The following is an 18,662-nucleotide window of genomic DNA, read 5'->3' as shown; positions in this document are numbered from 1 at the left end:
ACTACACACTTATATACAGCGATGCATATTGCATAACTAAAATATGTATTTGCTTATATTAATTTGTTTGGAATGTATTATTAAATGTTAGCATTTATTAGTCATATAACAAAAAACATATACCTATATTAACAAAATGAGTACTTTACTGTAAATATTTCCTGAAAAGATTTTATTCCACCACAGCATATCATCCCCAAATTTCTACCGCAAAATTTATTTTCAGTTATCCAAATTAATATGATTAAATAGGAAATTTCAAACTACTACTAAGATTTAATATTTCACATAATTCATCATCGAATATCTTAAAAGGGAACTAAAATTTTTTAAAGGTCATTTATTCAGGTTTTCTATTTTTGACGATGAATGTTTGGTGATTAATATGCTAGGTTATTTCACCTGTAAATTTACTTTAACAATGTTTCTGAAATTTCACTGTTAATATCAAAACTTTGGATTGGCCCTTGTGATTCAAAGATGGAAAGCTAGTAAATCAAAGTCAGATGGATAAATAGAGGGCTGTGAATTGAGAGGCTGAGTTTTTCCATGGTTACCCTGTGCTTTAGTGAGATGTGCAGGATGAAGGTTTAGGGACTACTAAATGGAAGCAAACTTTCGTTCTTAGCAGTGTTCATCAAATTACTTAGCTCTGTTCTCTGATCCTCATGAGAACCACTCATTATCCACCCCTTCTGACCAGACCTTGGGAGATCTGTGTAGCAAAGATAAATTCATACAGAATACAATCAGAGCCTTAAGAAATATGCACTAAACTTCACACAAATCAACAGGTACTCCCTCTGTTATTTTCATCCAGTCTCTGTGGTTTATTAAGTTTCTGTGCAATATCTTTTAAAATTGTGCACCAGCTTATTGTTCATGTGAGCTTTCCTTCAACCTGTGTCGTGAACTCACATGTGAAAGCTCTAAAAGTTGAATCCATAGAACACAATTGTACCTTCAGAGCCTGAGTTTGTAACAGGGAATGTTCAGATGTTTCAGAAATAATATCAGATGAACTATTGCATAGCAAGGTCACATAAGTAGGTAATCATATATATTTAATAGACATTAAGAGAATGGATCTCAAAATTTTCACTATGAATAAACGACAAGACTGAAAAATGATGGGTACATTAACAAGCCTAAATTTGTCCATAGCACAATATCCACATAAAAACATAAAACAAAAAAATAGGATATATGTATATGTCTTTTTTTCTTTAAAACTCTTTGAGACTTTGTGATGATCTCACTCAATGAAGCAAACTGGATATTAGCATTTCAAGTATTATAGGGAATAGAGATCTTCTGAAATCCAGTTATTTTAAGATTTAATACTTAAATCATGTGTGCCTAATCACATGCTTACATATTTTTCCACTCCTAAACTTGACATGGATGATGGTGATCAAAACTCAGGTCCTCATGCTTGATGAGCAAGCATGTTAATCACTGAGCCATCTCCTCAGCCCCATCTGACTTTTTCATATAAATCAAGTAATCTCTACAATACTGGACCCAGAGAGCAGAATCCCATACATGCTAAGTAAGCAAAGTGCTGCCTCTCAATGATAACACTGGCCTCCAACAAAGTTTATACTTTTTAGAAGACTATAAGGGAAAAAATAGAATTTTAAAGTAAACCCCCCTAATTACACAGTTGCAACATTGTAGTTATTATGAAGATAATTGCAGTGATAATTTGTTGATAATCTAACAAATAAAACATAACTAAAGATCAAATTGCAGATTTCAACCATAGAGACCAGGCAGTGGTGATACACACCTTTCATCCTAGCACTCAGAAGCAGAGGAAGATGTATCTCTGTGAGTTCAAGGCCACTCTGGGCTACACTAGATTAATCCAGTCTAAAAGAGAAACTGAGCCAGGTGGTGAGACTCACACCTTTAATCTTAGTACAAGCCTTGAATCCAAGCACTAAGGAAATGGACACAGGAGTGATATGACTAGGTGGAGAGAGGAATGTAAGACAGGAGGGGACAGGAGCTCAAATGTAGTCTGAGGTTTCATAGAAAAGGAGTCATTCTAAGGATTAGTAGAGACAGGATCATCCTTTCTGTCTGAGCATTGGCTAAAGGCAAGAACTCTCAAGTGGCTGGCTGCTCTGCTTCTTTGATATCTAAGCTTTCATCCTAATAGCTGACTCCAGGTTTTTATGTTAATAACAATTAGAATTTGTGCTACATAAAAATATGTTGTTATTGTCATTTGAAGTTAAATAAAACACCTATTTGAGCAAATTGGAAAAATATATGCTGTCTCTACTCTTCATAGCATCCACAGAAATATTCCAATCCTAATCATACACACATCTCATTTCTTGATGAATATAAAAGATTTTTGGAAGGGTGGCAACTCATTTATTTGTGTACTTAAACACAAGTAACTAAATGTATAAAATAATACATTTAAATTTTAAAAGCAGGACTTACAAGGTTTTGTGGACCAAAATGTGTTTCAGTGGTATTACGAACCTTTCCGCTGGTTATCAACAACATGAATTACATAAAAGAATTTCTTTGTTTTATTTTTGAGCCAACTCTTTTATTATTTGAGGAACTGTTCCAGTTTATCAAATAGCCATTTGATAAAAAAGACATTATGTATTTTTTACCATTGCCAGTCTAATGGCCATTTCCCTTTATTATAATTTCACTATATGTCAACTGAAAAAACCTTAAAAATGATTTAGTTCATTAGTTTTCTATTTAGAGGAAGCCTCTACTTGGTAATAATCAGTATGATGGAAGACTTCTGATTGTTTTCTGTGTTTTTATTATGATTAGAGTAAAAGATTCTCCAAACAACGATGCTATTTTTGACTGCCAGATGTAGGAAGCAAAGAATAAGATGAACAATATCTTTCTGAAGAGAAATTGAGACCAATTTTTTTCTCCTGCTCAAATTGCGCCAAGGACATGTATTTGATATGAATGGTGTCTTTTTCTTAAGAGATGCCTAGTAAATATTCACTGTTGCTGTCTCTGGCAGTCCAAAGGACAAAGGCTATTATAACTTAGCAGGAAGTCCAAATAAGCATTAACATTTTCTCTTATTGTTTTATATATTTCATGACACTCTACACTGATAAAAATCCATATAACTCTAATATAGCTTTATAAATCACTGTTTGGTATGATGTAGAGAATTAGAAATAGAAGTAACAATTGCTGAGAGCCTTACATTCGAATGATGCGCAAAGTCTTTGGAGACGGACTTGCTTACCTCATGGTTTTGTCCTTCTAAGTGAGATGATTTTAGTTAATTCTGTCAAGTGCCTTTATCATTCCCTTTACTCAGCCCTTGCCTCATATTTTGTGCTAGTACTAAGAGAAATTTACTACGTTATCTGGTAACTAACCCCATTTCTTTTGCATAATATCACTGCACATGCCACTTCCACGGGAATTTGCCTGCCTCACGCCTTTCCTGACAATGGGCTACTTGCTGAATGAAACTAGATCCTTACAATTCTGCCCTATCATCTCTGACACCATTCTTTCCAATGTGCATTCAATGGTAATAACTGTCTCAGGTCATTATTCATTCTTATGTAAAATAAATCATAGTCAATTCTTAAGATGAACAAAACAACTAACAATAAATACTGTTATGTGTGGAACAGGGATCCCTCCTTCACTGTTCACAGGATTGTAAAGTGGTGCAGTTACACTGGAAATCAGTATCAATGATTCTTAAAATGCTAAAAACAAATGTACCATATGGCCCAGCTATCTCCCCTTCTTGGCTTATGCCCAAAGGGCTTGACATCCTACTCCAATGATAATTGCTCAGAAATGTTCATGCTGACTTATTTCTAATAGCTAAGAGACAGAAACATCCTGAAAGCCCTACAATTAATGAATAGATAATAACCATGTGATATATATGACAATGTGTGTGGGGGATACACAGTGGAATATTGACTATAGAAAATATGAAGTAGTGAAATTTGTATATAAATGGATGGAAATAAAAAAGGAATATTGAGTGAGGGAGCCCAAGCCCAGCAAAAGAAATATTTCATGTTCCCTCTTTCTGGATCATAGGTCTGATTTCTGAGATGTGATTCCCATGGAGTAACTTCAGAAACCAGGAAAGTAAAAACAAACTATATCAGGTTGTCTGGAAAGGAAAATATCAGATACAGGCAAATGTGAAGAACAGGAGGAACAGAATGAGGAAAGAAAACAGGAATGAAGAATTTAATTTGGACAGGAGCAGGAGAATAATTAAGAATGGGCAGAAAAGAGTAAGAATACAGAATGTTAAAGATATTGAAAAACACATAGGGAATCATATTGTTTTATATTTAGTTAAAATTGCAAATAATACATATAAGCGTAGTGTATATATGCCTTCTGTTAGTGTATTTTTAAATGAAATTATATTACTTGGGCTAATAGCACTACCACTAAACCCAGAGACTAACAAAGTCCTTGGTACCAGGCATGAGAAACCTTTTTTTTCCAATTATTGATCAGGGGAGTCCAACAGCTTCTCTAAATAATATGTTGTGGCTATTACATTGCTTGCCTCCAAGAAGTTAAAAATAAATCCTCATTGTTTAGATATCATGTAATTAAGACAAAGGACTTAGAGGGTTTGAGCTGGAATTGACACCAAAACCTCCCTGAGCATTAGCTTTCATTACAGGGATGCAAGCTGCCAACAGAAGAGAGAAATCAACAACCACATCTAACTGTCATCAATCTGAACCACAAAAGTAACCAGAATGGCAAGACGTACTTGAAGGTGCAATAGTGATAATTATATCTGGATGGTAAAAGTAGTTGTCGTATTGCCTTAAAACCTGTTTAACAGGAGGGAAACATGCATGCTGCTATCAACTTAGCTAACAAGAGAACCTGTTTTCATCTAAGCTAATGTAATTTCTAATTGCACTATAAAAGTTTGGAGGTTGGGGGATAAAGGAAAGCTAAAGGCGAGGAGGAAAGAAGAGGAGGGGGAGGGGAACTAGAGAGAACAGGATAATTGCGATGGGGGAAGTCAAAGACAGAGAACAAGGAAAGAGATACCTCGATTGAGGGAGCCATTATGGAGCTAGCAAGAAACCTGGCACTAGAGAAATTCCTAGTACTCCACAAGGATGACTCCAGCTAAGACCCTAAGCAACAATGGAGAGGGTGCCTGAAATGGTCTTGTCCTGTAGTCAGATTGTTGACTAACTTAAATGTTACCATAGAATCTACATCCAGCAACTGATGGAAGCAGATGTAGAGAACCACAGAGGAACCTTAGGCTGAACTCCCAAAGTCCAATGGAAGAGAGGGAGGACTGAGAATAGATTGGGAAATTCACACTTTGTCATACTCCTAAATAAACAGTTATAAGCAATTAACATCTGCTGATACATGGAAAATTCATTTTTGTCAGCAATGAGCCCCTGATTCCTTACAAGTATTGGACGCTCATCCCTAGAGACATAAATGCTGACAACAGTGAATGGACTCAGCAGATTGTATTTCTGTTTATTCATTTGTGTGCATACACAACAACAATAGATAAAGAAGAGTAGGTCATGAGTCTGGGCTGTGGGGAGGATATGAAGGGGACAGGGGGAGGACAGAATGGAGATAATGATGAAATTACATTTTAGTTAAATAAAATAGTAGAAACATAGTATTTTGAATACAAGGATTTGCGTGAATATTGGTAGGACCTGTCTTCCCAAGACAAAGAGTAACGTATTGAAACTCAGGTAAAGAATGGAATTTATTGTACCTAACAGGATCTTAGGCATAATGATCAATGGATAATATTAGATCATATGATAAATTTATGCCTAAAGTTACAAATATACTAGCTTAAACAGGATTAGCTTCGCAAAAAGAGAAATTTCCTGTCTCTTGCCATTTGATTATAACAACTGAAACAACTGTTACTTTGTTGAATTCAACTACATCTTAAAGTGATGAGATAGTAATCATCCAAGTGAGGGGTTTCCAAGGAGACAAAGGTCCAGGAGCATACCAAGTATAGACATCATGACAAAAGAGCTACAGAGTGACAAAGGAGAACTCACAGGAGGAAAATAGCATGTGTTTCATCCCATTTCTTAGACAACCACAGAGAGAAGAAAAAAGAGACCTAGCTAATGTGTAACAAAGATGAATGTCTGGGACAATATCTGAATTGTTACCTAAATAACAGCACTTTCATAGTGTCATGGAATAGTACCCCCTTCTTCTGTTACTTTTCATCAGAATAGCTGTGAAATCTAATGTGCTCATGGTATGCCCTAATTTGCCTCTGTATTGTCACTGACCAAAACAACTTTAAAAGTGAAAGGTTTATTTGAATTATTTGTCTGTACTACAATCAATAATCAAGTGAAAATAAGGCAGAAATTTAAGCAAGACTGGAACCTAGAAGCAGAAATTGAAGCAGAGACCATGGAGGTACATAGCTTACTAAGAGACTATGGAGGAATACTACTTACTGTGGAGACTCTTCAGGAACACAGATTACAGAGACCATGGAGGGACACCATGAAGAAACATGGCTTACTGCTGAGATCATGGAGGAACAGAGCTAACTGCTCAGATCATGGAGGAACCCCACATACTGCAGAGGTCATGAAGGAATGCTGCTCACTCGTTTTCTCATAAGTTCACATTGAGAAACCATTCTTTTTAAAAATGATTAATTTTAGCTTTGAGGTTATATTATAATATACCTCTCCATTTACCTCTCCATACCCTCTTTCAAAATCATGGCCCTTTTTCATTAATTATTACATGCATGTATGTATATATGCATATATTTCTAAACACAACCCGCTCAGTCTACACCTGCCCAGGAATGACACCATATATCATGGGCTTGAACCTCATTTATCAATTAGCAATCATGAAAATGCTGTAAAGACATGTCTATAGAATAAACTGATGGAAGAAACTGTGCTATCTATAAACTTTTCTAGTAAAAAAAAACAACAAAGCAGTTATTGGAGGGCAAGAGAGAGAAAGAGTGTGACTGTGATTCAAATGATTATAAAATGGATGAGGATTTCCTCTGACAAAACCAGTCATGATAAAATTGTCCCTATGGCTTCATTCTCTATGAATGGAATATGTAAAACCCAGCATAACTCCTAGCTTAATTCAAATAGTTAGTTTAAGAGGACAAGCAGAATAAACTTGGTCATATGATGAGAGAGATTTAGTATTCAGGCTGTGATTAATCTCTGCTTAGAAAATACTTCTGATTGGTTCCCTATGCATTTTGTTGGGTTAATGTTTTTTAAAGGTGAACATGTTTTTGTTGATCAGAAATGTGAGAAAATATGACAGTTGATTGTTATTCCTTATAGGAGCAGAGGGATGATGTGGGATTGCCTTCTGTATGCTGTGAATTTGGTTAATAAAGAAGTTTCTTTGATCTGTGGCACCAGAAGAACAGACTATGATGAGAAAATTAGAGTTTTATCCAGCCAATGAGGCATTTCAGTCTTCTACCAGACTCTGCAGTTGTGCTCTCTTGTCAATAGGTAGAACTGAAATTTATATAAGGTTTTACCACAGATCTAAGATTGTTTTATTTTCATCAATAGTTATAGAGTGTGATGAGGTACTTCCAAAAGCATATTGCAAATTTACGTTCTATATTTTTCATCTGAGGCATGCTATCCCCTTAAATAGTAGCCTTTCTGCCTTACATGAGCCAAAGTCCTGTTTCCATTATTGGCATTCAGGCTTATTATGCAAGTTGAAGTCCTATATCCTTTATGTTTCATTCCACCCAAAATAGTTTAGAGCTGAGGGACACTGCTTGGTAAAGTGTTTGCTACATATGCATAAGGACCTCAGTTTAACCCTTTGAAATCATGTAAAAAAACCAGACACGTATGGTATTTTGTGATTGTAATCCCAGCGTAGAGAGGCAGAAATAGAGACGGCTGGGTCTCTGAAGTTCTATGTCCAGCCAGTTAAAAGTATTGGTACATACCAGCTCATGAGAGATCTTGACTCAACTAACAAAATGGACAACACATGAGGAGCAACACCAGAGGTTGATCTCTAGAATCACATACACATATATGTACTTCATGCACATGTTATGCACACACATATCCAAAAGTCCCTCATACAAAAATGCAACATAAAACTATAAATTGTTTCTTAAATGAATTTGAATTTTCCCTGTGTTTAGTGCTACACATGTTTCATCTCAGCTTCACAGGAGGCTGAACAATGAAGACTGAATGTGTTCAAGACCTGCTTGTGTCACCTGGTGAGACACTGATGCAACAGAAAAAAAGAGAGATACACAGAGAGAGGGAAAGGAAGGAAGGAAGGAAGGAAGGAAGAGAGACAGACAGACAGACAGACAGACAGAATGAGAGAAAGAAAGAAAGAAAGAAAGAAAGAAAGAAAGAAAGAAAGAAAGAAAGAAAGAAAGAAAATGAACAAGAGGGCTTGTCTAGTATGCATGAGGTTCACTAACCAAGTTCCTAACAAAACTGGAGCTATTTCTGTGAATGTTATCTCAAAGAAATGGTTAACCTGGTAACATGATTACATTCTGCTGCCTACAGAATTTCATATTACAGAAAAAGAAAGCATTTGAGCCTCTGCTAAAATTATTAGAAATAGGAAGCTTAGGCTTCTGCAGGGATGTGTGTGTGTGTGTGTGGTACTATCTTGCATATGATTATAAGTCTATACTCAAAGCTTGGTTCCTTGGCAGCAGTTTAGAAAAGAGAGTAAAATTTTAAGTCTGATCCCTTGATGCTCTTTTTAAACCTTAGGCATTTATGGGAATGTTACTTAGGGGATACATGTGGTTATTTTTGTAAACAATCTACAATCTCTGTTAATAAAATAAAAAAAACATCATTAAATAATTGTTCAAAGAGATTAAACTAACACAAAATGAAAACTTAAAGCTTCTTGAAATATGAGAAATTTTCAAGTAGCTCTAAATTAATATGACACATTTTTTATATGTAGAAATTGAAAAATGCATCTGAGAGAGTACATCACTTGTTGGGATGACTGCTGTTGCTAAGTGAGGAATAGCAGCAGCTGAGTTACTGTAATGCACTATTAAAATTAGCATAGATATCAAATAATTACACAGATATGAGAAGAAAGATTATAACTTAACTTTCAAAAAGTAAAATAATGTAAATACTCAGAATGAGCATACTCAGTAAATCCAGAGAACATTGCCTGGAGATAAGTATTACTAATTATTATTAAAATTATTAAAATGTATTAACCCCTATCAAATGTGCAGTTTTGTGAGAAATATTAGTACATTTATATTGTATATCAATAGGTAAAGAGGAGAAACAATTTGCATGTAAGTTTTTGGGTACACAGAGACCAAAAGAAACAGCTTTCTAGAATCAAGTGAATTCACTAATGATCTTGACATTTGAAAGACAAGCATTCAGCTTTGTAGAATTCATATATCCAACAAGTAATTTCTGTGTGAAAATGCTCTTGTGCACTGTAAAAATTTGTCACTTGTATTTGTTTAATAAAACATTAATTAATAATAAGCCTGAGCCATTGACCAAACAGTTTATAATTAATATAAACCTTTGTGTGTTTCTTTGGGACTGGATGACTTTAGGATCAGGCATGACAGAAAGTTCAGTCTACGAACAACATCTTCACTGTAGAAAATGCCTACAATGAAGTTGAGAAGCTGTTCAAAGGTCTCAATGCAGCACCAGTGTATTACATATATAATGCCCCTTTTTTTACTTCAGCCTGTTTATTATTTTTAATTCATTATATAATAATAAAAATATTTTTGAAGCAGAGTTTCGCTAGACAGCCCAGACTGTCCTGAAACTTGAGACGCCCCCCCCTCACCCAGTCTTCTGAGTGCTGGTGTTGCAAGTGTATACTGTTATCCCAGCCTTTCATAATTCTTTTTTAGTTCAAGAGTTTCTCTTTCACCTCTTAATTTTTTTCCTTGAAGTTTGCTTGTTGAGGATATCAGGCTATGGAAATTTTTAATTAAAAAAATGAGAAAAAAAATACAACATACTTAAATATGATCAACCTTCCAGTCCCAATGACCAATTTACAAGAACACAGGGACAACATAATAAATAGGTTGGAACACACTGAGCAAAATCTACAAGGTATGAAAGCTTTCTGTCAAACAAAATCGTATAATGCCCTTTTATATCGCACTCAAGCATCTAAGTGAAAGTTAGAATATAAAGAAGCCTAAAATTATTTGAGAATCATGCTCAATGAAACTGAAAATAAAAAGCAAAGTATTTTGGATCTTGTCATAAATAGTGAAAGATTTAAATAATAATCATGCATTTGTTACAAAGGATGTACACAAAAATTGGGCAAGAGGCTCTAGATCTGAGCGCATGTGGCTTTCCTGAGAGCCAACACACAGTAATACCCTACAAAGTTCATATCATTTATAAGACATACTTAAGAGATAGTCTCAGCATTTCTGTGTGACAAGCGGGACACATGCTAAGTAGGTATAGTCACTTGATTAAAATTACTTCAAATGTGAAGTGAAGATGAAATCTAATATCAGAGATGCAAATTCAGAGTATCTGCTACTGAATTGTATCAGTGTTCACTTATGGGAAATAAAGTACAGTTAGAAATAGAAAGTAAATGGATTCGTTGATTTTCAGAGTTAGAAGCATCCCATTCATATGCAGTCTTACAGGGCTGTGCTAAGTGTAAGACATGAAGAAGTATTTATTTCTCTGGGCCTGATTTTTCTCATATCCTTAAAGTTAGGATGCAGTTGTAGATTTTGCAACAATACACCTTTTGTCATGCCTCTATGAGTTTACTATGGCTCTATATAAATGCTCTGGATACTGTTGCCTGGTCTAACTGAGGCCAACCTGATCAATGGAACAATAAAAACTGTAATCGACGTTTGATTGCTTCTGCACCCAGGAGCTTATCAATTTTTGCATATCCAGGAATCCCACAAAAGCAATTCAAGGCATCAGCTCAGACAAACATACAGAAAGCATGTGGCCCAACCCCTCTGTTAGCTAATAACCAGTATCTATCAAGCTCCAGCACTTTTTCTGCCTAACAGAACGACCTGTGCGAGTTCAGGAAAAGATCATAATGGGTGATAGTGACCCATGATGCTGACAAGATGAAAGCTAAGGAGAAATTCCTGCTTTATGCTACAATTCAGCAATTTTCTTTTTCAGTAACGGGGAAAAGCAAGCATTTGAGGTTTTGTGGACACAAGGTTTCTATCATTATTGCTCTGTTATGTCACTTTAGGATAAAGGTAACCACAGTCAATAGCTAGGAAAGTATGTGTCCTGAAAACATTTGCTTACCAAAACAACAGCACAAAAGTGTGAACAGGAAATATCCAATTCTGCTCCATGAGTGATCATTTGCCAACACGTGTTTTAAACCAATGAGTACTAGGGTGATAAAAGTTAGAAAATCAATTCTACCATTAGAAGTTGTTTGTACACTAAATTAGCATTGTATTAGCCAATTAGAGTTGGTCACAAATATACCTCATCAGCTTTAACTATAATCAGAGGTGCATGTTATTTTTCACATTTACTTTGAGGTGAAAGTAATTGTTTTTAATCTTTGGTTACTGTATAACCACCATATTAATATCACAGTTGACTTATTCAGTATCATGTCTGTGGTCCTAAGAATTGAACTGTCATGCATGGATGCACATACTTATGCATGTGTATACACCAAAGATTGGAAGTAAACCTTAAATTTTTTAGAAGCCCAATTTTTCAATGTTTACTGCAAGATGGTAAAGTTCAGGGTGCTTGTCCATAACACCATATGCACAATGAGTAGATATGGTAGCCCACCTGTATTTCCAGCACTTATAAGGTAACACTGGTGATCTTAGGAAGAGACTGACTAGCTAGATTAGTCCCCTCAGTGAGGACTGGGCTCAACTGAGACACTCTGTCTTTATCTGTCTTTATGAATAACAGTGAGAGTGGTCAAGGAAGGTACCCAGCCTGCACAATGCATGCTTACATATGTACTTCCCACACATGCAAACACATACTCCCACATGCATAACTATCACAAACTCATATACATGGAAAAAAACATAATATTCAAGATAATAGTCAAGCATAATTATAGTCCATGAATCTGCTAAATGTTACAATTCCCCTTGATTAATAAACATTTCTAAGTATATAATCATGTTTGCAATGCCCCTTAATTGATTAAGGAGCAATTTGATCCTTCATATGATGTGCCAATTAGAAAACTTGATGACAGCAGTATGTGGGGCCACCAGCAGTGGATCCAGTATTTATCCTGAGGGCATGATCTGGCTCTTTGGGTCCCCTTCCCTAAGGATGGATACCTTGCTCTGTCTATATACAGACAGAGTGTAAAAGTGGTGTAAAAGACTTTTTTTTTGGTTTTTTTTCAAGCAGAGATTTTCAACTTCATTACATGACATATTTGTTTACATGTAATTTTATACACATGTCATGCTATGGAGACTTCTGTGTTGTGCAACTCATAATACCCTGATTTCTACCCTTTAGGTATCAGCAGTGCCCCCACTCCAGTGCACAGGTATCATTTCTGAAGTTGTAGCTATCTCCCTGACACAAAGTCAATCCAGCCAGTAACCAATAGGTTAGGAAGAAATACAATAATTCTAAATATTAAGGATGATTCTTGAACATCTGTTTATCCACCCAAAAGGCAAATATTCTTTCCAGGCTAGTTTGTACCAACTCCAGGTTGTAAACCTACACAATTAAACACCTACAATCAAGTAATCATTGCTCAAATGATTATTCAGTCCAAAAGTATATTGTAGCAAGCATATGTGAATATTCGGATTTGTCAGCCCTGGTAAATACACACTGGAGGGTTTTATTAGACATCACCTAGCCCCTTAAGAAGAAAATACCAGATTCTAGAGATAGTGCTTGTCCTTAGATTATTTCTTATCTACCCCTAAGAGAATAAATCCCTTACAGTTAAGCAATTTTATTTTACTGTTATTTATCCACCCACACCTCTCATGGTGCTGTTTTGTAGAAAGTCCAAGAACTGCAGTCTCCTGAAAGACATTATAACTTCCCAAACTTCTAAAACACCATGAACAAACTGTTTTCAGTCTGAAACTTGCACAAATAAATTCACAAGTATGTAATATTTTTTGTAAAATTAAGTGTGTTCTCTGATGTTTAAATACTAAAAAAATCTGCTGGAAAGCATGCTTCAGACAGAATTGATGACTTGGGACAGATGTGTGAACCTGGCACCAAGAAGAGATTGTGACCACCTGTTATTGTTCAAGCAAGCAGCCCCGGATAGCCTGAGTCTTTTTTATTTATACAGTTTCAGTGGTTTGCATGAACAGTTTTACATCTTACGTTTCTAAAAATGGTTACAATAATTACCAGTTTGTGCCTTGATTCTTTTTCTTTACGTTGCCCAACTCTCCGACCATGAGTGATTACCTTTTTGACCTATACCTCTTCTGCTAGAAGCATAAACAGTCTTGTAAATCCAAAGCAAATTTCCTAACTGGGCAAACCTACAGGTAGATGAGTGTGCCAAGTAGGTCACATGCATAGTGACAGAGTCATGCAGGGTAGGAGAGTTTTGTTGCTTGTGGTTAATATTTACTTCTGGTAGAGTCTGGGTTCTCATGATCAACTCAGCAGCCAAAACTGGATCAAACTATTCTACATTTTGTACTACTCTGTCTCTTCTGAGAACATATGTTGCCTGATATTTTGATTGTGATAAAACTTGCTTCGAGTCAGCTGACCACCAAAACTAACCACAGAGGTTTTGGAGGGCTTTGGACAGATAGGACGGGAAGTAGTAAACATGGCAAAGAGGGATCAAGGCCCTTTATGGAGTAAAAAATGGAGCAGGTAGGGGATGACTGGTGCCTCTCTGCTTCTCTTATCCTGCATGTTCTTACCCCAATATCTGACTCCTGAATTGTTATTGATAAAGATTAATTAGATCAATGCTTCTGGCATACCAGATTTTTCCATTTATACTTAGGTAGCATAACCTGAAACCTTACTTAATAGTTGGCACTGCTTATCCTTTGTTTTTATATCTGTTTCTCTTAACTTCTCTGTTAAGCATTGACACAGCTATTAGCAACGAGGGAACTGTGGGTTTCTATGATTCTGTATTATTCCTTATTTCAAGCTTGTTCCCATTAAATGTTGGTATCATCTATTTAATAACATTTCTTTAAAGCTCTAGTGGTTGACATCATTCTTTTCAGAACAGTTAATTACAGTTAATGTAATATTAAACTTCATGAGCTACTGGGACTGATTCAGGCCAGTGGTATGGCTAGGACAGTGTAAACAAGAAGAGCACGTGGCACACACACTCCCAGGAACATGCCCAGAATCATGCAGAGAACTAGCTACAGGTGCTCGCCAAGTGGGTCAGGATCTCCAGGCTTTTGGCACAATGAAAGCTACTTGTGCTATGCTCAGGTCTTGCTCCCCAAAGAAGTCACATGGCTCCTACAAAGCACTTTTCAAGAATAAACAAGTTGTTTTGATATTTATTCATTTTCTTCAGTTCAGTGATATGAAATTTGCCATTAAAAATATAAAATAGAAATTGTATTTCAAAACAAGAAAGCAGAATAAAGCATGGAATTTAAGATCCATGTGATAAATGTGGCTAGTAGTATGGGAGAACATCAAATTCTAATTTTGTGTCCATGGGCTAAGCAGGCATCCTGTATGTGTGTGGGTAGATATTAACATATGTGTAACTGAGAATGTGTATGTGCATGAGTAGGTATTCAGCACATGTGTGAGTGGTATTCTCTATGTGTCTTTATGGGTGTTATGTATATGCATGAGTACTTTGTTTTAAAATGTGAATGTCTTACATACATATGTATAACTTTATAATTGTGTGTAAAATATCCAAATTTTAATAATAATTTCATTTAATATTCACAATATAATGTTCAATATATATCATTTTGATAATATTCAATTATCAAAAAGTTATATTACCCAATAACTTTTAAAAGTATGCTTGCGTGGACTCTTTTCCTACTTGAAAATCTGTTATTCCAGCCCAGTATTCACTTTACGTCAGATAGTAAAAATAGGATATGACAGCTGAAGGATTTCTGGGTGAGGGCACTAGGTGCAAGTCAAGGAAACACAATTTCAAAATTGGATTTTAAAGATTTTGAAAGCAAAGTAAATGAGCTTTGTGGTAGATATTTTTTGCTTCCTATAATTTTTTTTTGCAAAGCAATTTTTATCTGTCAGTGAGGGCTGTAGCAGATACCGAGAAAATCTAATTTGAATAAAATATAAAATGCAGAACTGCCATACAGAAGAAAATAAGAGCCTGTCCTCCATACTAACAAGCTATTTGATCTTCAACTCACTAGGAGATATTCCAATGTAGTAATGACAATTAAATTTACAAAAGGGTGTTCTGAGTATAAAATATATTTTGTGCATAATGAATATATCATAAATGCATTCTTCCAAATGTACATCAAGAATGTGAACAACCTTCTACCTTATAAAAAGTTATATGGAGTTTCTATTGTAGTATAGTCCTAAAGTTACTCAAATCTTTGATATAATATTTTGACAGAAAAAACAAATCTTAATACTAATGTCACTCATTTTAGACCTACATTTAAACTTCTATAATATGTATTATTTTAATTAACATTAAATAAATTAAGTTTAGAATTTAACTTTAAAAATACCTACATATTTGTGGGCAATAAAACAATTTTGTGCTGCTTTTTTGCATTATTATGAATGTTATTGAATACTATGTACATCCAAAAATATATTACATGTGATTTTTGAATCACTGAAATATATGGAGCAAGTTCCTAAATGCCACTTCCATGAAAACTGAGGTTCCTAAAAAGAATGAAGACAGACCCCACTTTCTGAACTGTATTTTCTCACAATGAACAATTGCTACTTGGTATTCAGGAATTCAGTGCTTTTAGTTATTTCTGCTTTTCAGTGTATGAATTCTTCAAGTCTATTTTATAGGTATTTCTTGGTACATTGTGGTGTAATTCACATACCAAATCATTCATCCATTTAAGGCAGAAGATCCAATGTTTTTATTACATTCAAGGTTTTGTACAATGATTACAAATGATTTTGCAAAGCTTTCATCTCCCTGAATTAAATTCTGGGTCGTTTACCATCATTCATAATTCCCCTAAACCCTCCTTTTAAAGAAACAACTATTAGTTCTGTCTCTGTCTGTAGTGTTGCTTCCAGTTTCTTTGTAAGATCCTGTTTTTAAGAGTCAGTAAATTACATAAACTGCTATTCAATCTAACATTTTTCTGTGAGCAGAAGTATAGGGCTATTTAAAATTCTAGTACATGCTTAAGAGAACTGAGGGAATCTGACGCCTCATGTGAATCCTGTGAAGTCTCTCTTGCTTAGTTTCTAATAAGCATCATTCTCACGTGGAGCATTCAGTGGAAATGTTTCCATTGCTCCTCTGTTTCAATTCAGTAGAAATGAAAAGTGCCTCATGTCACTGTCAAACACACTCAGGAAGGTTTGATGAGCAAGCCCGAAGGAAACACTGCCGTTTTCCCAGAATTGCTGTGATAATTGGAACAATCTGTGGGCAGATGTTTTCTTTTAATTCTCAGTTTTGATATTCAGAACTTATCTGTCTCAGTCAGTGTACTCATCATGAAACAGTACTACACGGAGAGTGTCACAAGGGAATTCCCACACATATGAAAACTGAGGAATGTCCTTTTGGACATAACACAGATCTGGAATCAGGCCCTTCATGGGTTCTTCACTTTATTGCATCTTAGAAATCTAATATCATCATATTATAGGACATTAAATTTAATTTTTATTTATTTTATTGAATCAATTATACAACATTAGTGCAGATACATTTTATACAATACCACAAGAAAATTGTTTGAGCAACATGATAGCAATTGGGACTTCTCACATTACAAATTGCATGAGGTAAACATGTTAGAAGCACACATGAGTTAAAAAGGGATATGAAAACTAACTAATCCTTATTTGACTGAGGCAAAGTTAGTTAATCTAAAGCAGTACAAAAAAAAACCTCTTCAGAGAAATGTCCTCATGTGACTTCTGAATTCACAACATTATATTTTTAAGGTCATGAAATTCACAGTTCCTGTTTCATCACAAAGTTTCATAGGAATTGGTTGAGATGTGGAAAGATGGCTTTTTGCAAAGAACCAGTAAGGATGGATTAATGAGCCAACCAGCAACAGAAATGTTCATTCTGCCTCCTGGAGTCTGAATGGTCCACACTGAATTCCTTGATAGTAGAGATGATGAGAAATGGTGACATACTTTCAAGAGTGAATCATGATCAGTGTTCATTTTGACATACTTTACTAAGATAACAGAATACTAGGGTCAGAGAGATGGTTGAGAAGTTAAGGGCTCTTACCTCTCATGTAAAGGACCAGTAGTTAACACCCAAATCAAGCAGCTGACAGACATTTGTATCTCCAGGGGATCATAGGTTGTTCCCTGGACTATTCAGGCACCTGAACTCAGTTGTGTGCACACCTACACCCCTGCCCCCCCACACACACATAGTATCAACTAGAAATTAAATAAAAAAGATAATGGTGTATATGTAGCCATAATTATTATGCTTATTTACTTTCTTTTCGAGGTCAAAACCAGCCTTTCCCTGACTTAGTGTAACAATAATTACATTATATAATAAACACTAACACTTATGTTTCAACTCTATTTCTAGCTACAGCCTCCCACCAGAACTGCCTCTTCAAGAAACTCATTTGGGGGCTGTATGTCTATTCCCTTAACTATAAGTGAAAAGTCTGGCACCATGAACCTCTACAGTTCTCTCCAACACTGATCCTCCCATCACAAGAAATTCACAGTCCAAAGGAAGGATGGTATATATCCTGAATTACAGTCTGATTGTTTTATGTGGATACATAGGTAATTAGAAAATTGAATTATCTTTGCCTCTATGGTTGATAGGAAATCAAAGCATACAAACTTGGTGCAGTGTCCCCTGGGGATGACTGTTACTTGATGGCTAGTGTTAATCAGAACACGATGACAACTGAAGGCTTTTCTCAACCAAGTGCCTCAAAATTGACAGTTCCCCCACACTTTCCTACTGTTACTTCTTCCAGCAAAAAGAGGGGGATGGGTTTGTTTTTGCAGGCTCCATTGATATTGACACTCAATTTTGTATTATTTTTTATTTCAATCAGCATGGATCTGACAGAAGGTCAGTCACAAATACATCCAACCTTTCAAATCTTTCTGTCTTCTTCAGTTCACAGCTACAAATGCCTACTCAGTACGTATGCGGAAATGAAGGTTAATGTTTTATAACCATTGTTATACTTTGTGATATATTTAAAAAAATAATTACTGAATATAAAATGTTTTTTAGAAATAGCTCAGAAGACACATAAGCTCTTCATAGGTTTTTGTGCTTTCTGTCATTCTGTTTTCTGAAATTCCATTTTATCTCAGTGTATTTAGGAGTTAATGAAAAATAGTGGAAAGGTGGGGTAATTAGGGAAGAACAGAGGTAACTGTGTGTTATAGTGTCTAGATGAAGCAGAAAGCAGT

This window comes from Arvicola amphibius, chromosome 6, assembly GCF_903992535.2.
Source record: "Arvicola amphibius chromosome 6, mArvAmp1.2, whole genome shotgun sequence".
Lineage (NCBI taxonomy): Eukaryota > Metazoa > Chordata > Mammalia > Rodentia > Cricetidae > Arvicola > Arvicola amphibius.
The sequence above is the reverse complement of the archived record's forward strand: the minus strand, read 5'-3'. Positions refer to the sequence as shown.